Here is a 7,334-nt window from a genome sequence, read left to right as displayed (position 1 = left end):
CTGGGACACAGTTAATTTTTCTTCACAGCAGCTTGTATGGTGCTGTGCTTTACACTTGTGACCAGAATAGTCCTGGTAACATACCTGTGTTTTCCTTACAGTAACCATTGCGTGTAGACTGGCTGGGCATCAGGCTGGTAGCGCTGCGGGGCTCCTTTTTCATCATGTCTTTGTTTGTTGTTTTCTTTTTCTCCCCTGGTGGTGGTTTATGTTTTCCTTCAGGTATTAAACTGTCTTTATCTCGATCTATGAGGGTTTGTTGTTTTTTTCTTGCTTTTGCCCTTCCAGTTTCCTCCCCCTTTCTCCTGGGGAAGAAGCGAGTAAGGGACTGGATGGGGGCTTATCTGCCAGCTGGAGTCAACCCACCACACCTGATTTAAATCTGTAAACTATTAATCCAGCAGGACTTCTTTGATTACCTGCTCCAACTACTTTCCTTGTAATGAAACCCACAGCACCAGGGATGCCACCAACAATTGCAGCATTGACAGTGCTGCCAAATTACTCCTTATTCTTTTCAAGATAGTTTAAAATTGTTTTTTTCATTTTTATATAAACAGTCTGAGAACAGAGTTAAGAACTCTCCTAAATGTTTCTTACACATAGGCACGTTCTTATTATTTTGTTCCCTGTTATTTATTGGTATTGTAACTGTTACCTGACAGTTGATGTTACATGCTGCAGAACTCCCCTTGCACTGGAGATGAAAGCACTTTAGGAGATTACAGTTTTATCCAGTTGACCTCTTCTCAAACTTGTTTTGCAATGTGTAGTCCACATATGAATTCCTAAGTTCTAGTCTGAGTTTATCTCTGTAATTGCATTTGAAATCAATAGCAACACGGATTCTTAAAAAAATATTTCCTTTTTTGTCAATATTATTTGCACAATGCAAACTTGCCATAGGTTGATATGTAACAGATCATCCTGAGCGCCATCACGCGGCACATGCAGGACAACAGGGGCATCAGGGCCAGACAACATGGAGTTACAAAAGGCAAGTCCTGCTTGATGAACCTGGTCTCCTTCAATGACAAGATGACCTGCCTAGCGACTGAGAGAAAGTCTGTGGGTGTTGTTTACTTGGACCTTAATAGAGCCTTTGACACAGTCTCCCACAGCATTCTGCTGGAGGAATTGCCTGCTCAGAGCTTGGACAGTTGTACTCTACACTAGGTAAAAAGCTGGCCAGACAGCTGAGCCCAAGGACTGGTAGTAAATGCAGTTGCATCCCACTGGTGGCAGTCGCAAGCAATGGTCCCCAGGGCTCAGGGCTGGGGCCAGCCCCGTTTGATATCTTTATCAATGATCTGGACAAGGGGACTGAGTGCACCCTCAGTAAGTTTGCAGACACCACCAAGTTGGGGAGGAATGTGGATGTGCTTGAGAGTAGGAAGGCTCTGCAGAGGGATCTGGACAGGCTGGGCCAGTTGTAGGAGGTTCAACAAGGAAAATTGCCGGGTCCTGCACTTGGGTCACAACCACCCCTTGCAATGCTACAGCCCTGGGGAAGAGCCGCTGGGAAGCTGCCTGGTGGAAGAGGACCTGGGGGTGCTGGTTGACAGCCACACTGTTGGCTCATGTTCAGGTGGCTAAGGCAGCCAACAGCATCCTGGCTTGAATGTGAAGTAGTGTGGCCAGCAGGACAAGGGAAGCAATCGTCCCCCTGTACTTGGCACTGGTGAGGCTGGCTGCACCTCGAATCTTGTGTTCAGTTTTGGGTCCACTCACTCTGGAGTGTGTCCAGAGACGGGCAGCGGAGCTGGGGAAGGGGCTGGGGCACAAGTCCTGTGAGGAGCAGCTGAGGGAACGGGGGGTGTTCAGCTGGGAGAGGAGGGGGCTCAGGGGGGACCTTATCGCTCCCTGCAACGACCTGACAGGGGCTGTGGGCAGGGGGGGTCGGTCTCTTCTCCCAGGTGACAAGTGACAGGACAAGAGGAAATGGCCTCAGGTTGCGCCAGGGGAGGTTTAGATGGGATGTCAGGAAAAATGTCTTCATGGAAAGGGTGGCTGAGCATGGGAACAGGCTGCCCAGGGAGGTGGTGGAGTCACCGTCCCTGGAGGTGTTTAAAAAATGTATAGATGCGGTGCTGAGGGACATGGTTTAGTGATGGACTTGGCAGTCCTGCGATAGTGGTTGGCCTCGATGATCTCAAAGTCTTTTCCAACCTAAATGATTCTATGAAAGGATTTAGTTACAATAGTCTGAAAAATCTGTGCGTATTACAACTTTAATATTTGTATGCAAACTAACATTAGTTCAAGGATTCCTTTGATTGTCATTTGAACTGACACATATTCAACAAATTGATGGGGTTTTGGTTATGCCAGAAGTTATTTTGATATCTTTCTGGTGTTCTGTAAATATTCAGTCATTCACATCTGGTACAGGATGAAGCAAATAATCTCTTCCTCAACTTCAAATGAGAACAGAATGGCACAGATTTGCTACCAGTTAAAACTAATTTTCTATTTGTTTTAGCATTGTGATTCCAGAGGCTAGAGTAGGAATAGTTGTCTGTGGGCATTCAGAATAGGTCATGTCTGTGGGTAATCATTATATAACAAGAGAATTGTTTTTAAGTTGCTAATAGACCTTGTCATTTAGATTTCTTAAATGTTTGTAGCTAGGCATGTGTTCTAGCCTTGGAGGCCTGAGGCTGCAGTTAGCGATATCGTGGGGCACAATGATAGTGAAAGTGCAAAGGAAAGATGGGATTTATACACAAGGTGGGTGGCCACAGAATATTTTGGTTTCTGAAATACTTGACAAATCTGTGATGGTCTTCAGGAAAAAAACATTGGAAAATAATTCAAGAAAGCAGTCAGTGTGAAAGTAATTTCTTCTTATACATTATTTTTTTTTGCTTCATATATCAGCCCTGTAATTGGATCTGAAAAAGTGTTGAACTGTGTTGTTATGAACATAAAGCACTGGGAAGTCTGACATTATTGCATCCTAGTTAATGGAATCCACAGTTATGTGGCTGCTCAGTTTAGACTGTTACTAAAATTAACAGCAGCAGCAAAACCTGTGTTATTGGAGTACAAGCAAAATTATTACTCTTTCCCAGTAACTTTGTTACTTGTAAAAAGTGATAAACATAGAAGCACTTGTCAGCTTGGGAATTCAGCAGGAGGTGAGGACGTTTGGGCAAAGGGACTGTCTGTACCGTAACTCAGCAGACAAAGTGTATTTCCGTAGCAGTGTACCTACTAGAAAAGTGTTTGAGAATGTTAATGACTTTTAGTTGGTTTTGTTGCATGCAATGTGCTTTATGGTCTGTGTGCAAGAGGACGCTGGCTTGTGCTTTTACACACATTGCTGTTTATAAACGGATACAGTGGCATCCTAGGTGGTCCAGTGTTGGTTTTGGTTTGCATTGATACTTTTATCTTCCTAGGAAGTAGAAAAGGTCAAACAGTTAATGAACTTATTTTAAGGAATATCAAGTCCTATTCCAGCCAGATATTCAGCTCTGACAACACTGCCTTGCAGAGCCAAGGGACCATTTTGTGGCTATACACCTCCTGCTGAGAAACCCATTTTCTAGATAATACGGTGACCGCTCAAGTGTAGAAGGGGGGTGGGAGGAAGGCTACTGTTTAGAAAGGTCTATCTCTGGTGCAGTGTTAAATAGGAGCATGTAGCAAGTAACTTCTGCTATATTACCGGCACTCTGCAGTATGTCAGCATTGCAGCAAGCAGTTTTTCAAGGAAACAGGACCTGTTTTTATAGCTGTGAACTTCAACCACGGCAAACCACACACTTAAAAACAAGTGTACCTTTCCATTCTGTCAACACATGACAACCTAACAGTAGGAGGCTTTTCTTTTTTAAAAAACAGATTAGGTAAACGAAGACTTAGCTATAAATTGTAGATCTCAACCGTTCAAGAAAACAGTCATAGAAAAAAAATATTGTTTCTAGAGTCAGTGAGAGATTTAACCAGAGTCTATGGAAAAGATAACAGGGAAGTAATGGTGAGGCTCTTGTGGTTCATCCAGGTAAAGAATGCTTGTGCATGGAGAACTTCTCTCTCCTGAGCATCCTTGCTGCTATGTCTCTCGCTAATCTACTGTTGCATATTTCCTTGATGAAGTAAGAGTTCTGTTTCTACATTTGTTTCCTGTCTAGGTGAGGTTTTTAAAACAGTTTAATTTTGATATCTGATAGCATCCCAACAGTGATGTGAAAACTCAGAGCTTTAGCCACTGAGGTGTGCCTGGTTTTGACACAGAATTTACTGTCTGCATGGACTCCCTTGAAAGGTTTATTAGATCACAGCACATCTGGTCATAGTTCACAGCTGGTAACGAAAACAGGCAGGTTTGGCATGGTTTCTTTTGCAACTGCCAAGGTTTTGTTCAGCTCTATGAATCGTTCCTTACAACAATTAGTCATAATGCTCCCAAGCTAACAACATAAATAAACATAGCAAAATCTTATTGATAAGGAATGGACTTCCTAGTTATAGCATGTTTACATTCTTTAAAGAGCACCTGTAAAAATAGTGTGGAATAGTGTAGAATACTAAAGAAATAATCCATATGCAAATAGTTACATATTACATTTAGAAAATGTTGCAAATACAGAGTCTGAACTAGAATATGTTGTAGTAAGTCAATACTAATTAAAAAAGATAGTGTAAATGAGAGGCCCATTTTAAGCCATGAGCTACAGAATTTATCATGTCTAAATACACACCTTTATGCCAACATCCTTTCCCATACCCACAAATGTAGATATTTATTTTTTTTTTTATTTGTGAATATATTTTGAGCTAATCTCAAGTGCAGAAACTAAATGCAAAATTTAAATCCAAGTTTTCACTTAGTTTCTCCAGAATACAGCTTTGGCCTATTTGCTATGGGAACTTGATTATCCATCTGAAAAAGAGAAGTATATTTTTCTAATGAAAAGTACAAGGTTTTGAGCATATTTCAGATATTTCCTAATTTTAATAGTCTATCATATCTTTCCTGTTAGATGTTTTGTATATTCCCTTCATGCCAATATGCAAAGTAATAGACAAAGTGACAGTGTTTTGTCCTTAGTATTGAAATTAACTTGAACAATTAAATTTATTAATATAATGCTAGAGTTAAAATTTCAGAAAAAATAATTTAAGGGTTATATGTAAAAGTTAAATTATTTTAATGTTAAATAATATTAAATAATATATTAAATAATATTAAATAATAAAATAATGGTGTATAATTGTGTTAAATAATACAGAAATAATTATGGCCCAGAGATGTGTTTAAATCAGTTCATGGAAAAGATATATCTGATTACACTCAGGTAAGCCTGCCCTGCAAATAAATATTCAAAATTCTTCTCTGAGGGGCATTATCAAGCATAAACTGAAATTAAGGTAAAATGCTGACAGGGCAATCCAGCCTGAGAAAGCTGACCTAGTGATCAGCACTTATTGCTGCTGATTGTGGGGGCAGGTTTTATGACGGTGCCTGTTTAAAAAGCAAAAAAAAAAAAACCACCCCAAAACACCCCAAAAAAACAACAAAAAAACACCCACAAAAAAACCAACACACAAACCCAAACAATCCCCCCCCCCCACATTTATTTGTTAATATTATAATTTTTAATATTATACTATGTTAGGCACTTTAAATAATATTTTTAACAATTGATTTAGGCTGATAACACTCATATATTTTCTGTGGAATTAATTAAAAGGTTTTGTTTTGTTTTGATTTTGGAAAACTGAGTGTGTGTTTTGAAGCTGGAATGATAGAATGCCCTCTGCACTGGCTATCATTTTTGGGTTGACAGCTGACCTAGGCTAACAGATGAGCAGTGTCTGTGTGTACTTGTACTGTCACCCCTTGAAAGGACCTGTTTTTCCAGAAGTTGTTATATGCAGCTTTTGAAATTCAGTCTTTTAGAAAGTTTTTTGAAGATCTAAGTGTTCTGATACTTGTGAAAATCTTTGTATTTGACTAAAACGAGCTCTAAAAATATTAATGTATCGGGGAATAATTTCATAATATTCAAATTATTTTATTTAAAAGATGAACTGAAAAATCTTAAGAGAATGTTACTTGAAAAAAAACCCCCGAAAAACTAGTGAAAAAGAATAGAATATTCAAAATGAAAGAAAGATGTGCCTTAATTTTTCATGTGAGTTTTAGTTGTGCATTCTTTTTGATGTATTGCTGTAGAAAATCTTGGGAAACATTGCTCGACTTATGTCAGTAGGGACTGCAGTACACTGTAGTTTTGGGATTATTTTTAAATGGCCATTATGTTCTACAATTGCTATCCAGTTTTCCATGTCATATTTAGAACTGGGATGGTATTTGCAGGCACTAGTTTTTCCATACTTTAGAGATGCATCAGTGAGAAAGGAATGACTATAATGTTATTGAAAGGGAATTTTATCAAAAGCTATTTTTTAAACACCCCTTCCCCCCACACCCTTATCATTAAATAAACCAATTAGTGTTATATTCTCCCTCTACTATAATTGCATGAAAGTCCTTTCCATCTAGTTACGGCTTTGCTATATAGAGTTTGGAGGGGGGAATATAACAGGGTGAGGAACAGTTGATGAGGAATCATTTGGGAAAAGACATTTTAAGAATATTTTAGGAACTGAAAATGTAAGAGAGGGATGTGAAGAAACTATATGTAAGCAGAAGGCATTATAACGTGACCCTTTTTTGAATTTAATACAAATATAAATGTAAAATGTATCTACTTGTAAAAGATCTAAATTAGAACTTGGGACAAAAGTTTAAATAACTTTTTGCAAATTTTTGAGAACGGAGGTTTAGGACTGTTGCCGTTAATTATTTTAATTCCTTCATAGTTGTAAAAGAGTGAGAATTAACTTTCAGTCAAGAATTAGAATAGGAAGATGTTTGTGTAGTGGAAATCGTAGATTTGGACAGATTTTCAGGTATTTTAGCCTACGTGACAAAAACTGGTATTATTTATGTTAGAATCATGTCTGGTGAAACAGTAGTCCTCATTAAGAGTAAACTATCTATGGAAAAATAATATGACCCACAGAACTGAAGTGTGTAAGCTTACTGCATTTAGGTACTACCATTTCTTCAAATGAGTTTTCTGGAATGTCTAGTTTGTGTTAACATGAAACTGCAATTTATATCTGCTTTACCTAGGAACAGAGTGGCAATTTTTGCAGGTGGTAAAGGAGCTCCTGAAAGCTTCTGCTCTGCATTATACAGATTAGGTGCCATTCACTACGGTATTTTGACCTTTAACATCAGATTTTGAATGCAGCTCAGGAACTTTCTTTGGCCTCTTCATTTTAATGCAATCCAAACGCTTCCTGAGCAAGGC

Source organism: Falco biarmicus, chromosome 4, assembly GCF_023638135.1.
Source record: "Falco biarmicus isolate bFalBia1 chromosome 4, bFalBia1.pri, whole genome shotgun sequence".
NCBI lineage: Eukaryota > Metazoa > Chordata > Aves > Falconiformes > Falconidae > Falco > Falco biarmicus.
Note: the sequence above shows the minus strand (reverse complement) of the source record.